Source organism: Penaeus monodon, chromosome 28 (genome assembly GCF_015228065.2).
Source record: "Penaeus monodon isolate SGIC_2016 chromosome 28, NSTDA_Pmon_1, whole genome shotgun sequence".
Taxonomy (NCBI): Eukaryota; Metazoa; Arthropoda; class Malacostraca; order Decapoda; family Penaeidae; genus Penaeus; species Penaeus monodon.
Window position 1 is genome coordinate 4,776,845 of NC_051413.1, and position 534 is coordinate 4,777,378.

Sequence of the window (534 nt, forward strand, 5' to 3'; positions counted from 1 at the left end):
CACTGATTGACACATGATGACGACCCCCAAGACGACGACTAACGGCTAACGCTAAAAGGAACACTCTAAGAAAGACTGACGCTGGATGACGACCCCAAGACGACGACTCACGGCTAACGCAAAAAGGAACACTCTAAGAAAGTCCGACGCTCCTGGATGACGACCCCCAAGACGACGACTCACGGCTAACGCTAAAAGGAACACTTTAAGAAAGACTGACGCTCCTGGATGACGACCCCCAAGACGACGACTCACGGCTAACGCTAAAAGGAACACTCTAAGAAAGACTGACGCTGGATGACGACCCCCAAGATGACCCAGGACGACTCAGGACGACAAAAAAAAAAGGAAATTAGTTAGGAATAAAGGAAATTCGGTTAAGTTGGAAAATACAGAAATTAATTAGGAATTTATTCAGGTTAAGTAAAAAAGGAAATTATTTGGGGGTAAAGGAAATTAAGTAAAAAAAAAAAAAAATGACCACGCATGTTGACGACTCCAAGGCACACTCAAAGAAGATTCAGATAGGTTAGC

The 534-nt window shown here is 44.0% G+C and overlaps 1 long non-coding RNA gene across 1 annotated transcript in view; it reads left to right on the top strand.

Moving 5' to 3' along the window:
- The window catches only part of LOC119590924, a 6,138-nt gene extending 5,676 nt beyond the window's left edge, over positions 1-462 (top strand). Inside the window, exon 2 of the long non-coding RNA XR_005230296.1 lies at positions 419-462. This is a non-coding gene — a long non-coding RNA (uncharacterized LOC119590924). The remainder of the gene's footprint in view (positions 1-418) is intronic.
- The last annotated feature ends 72 nt before the right edge of the window (positions 463-534 follow it).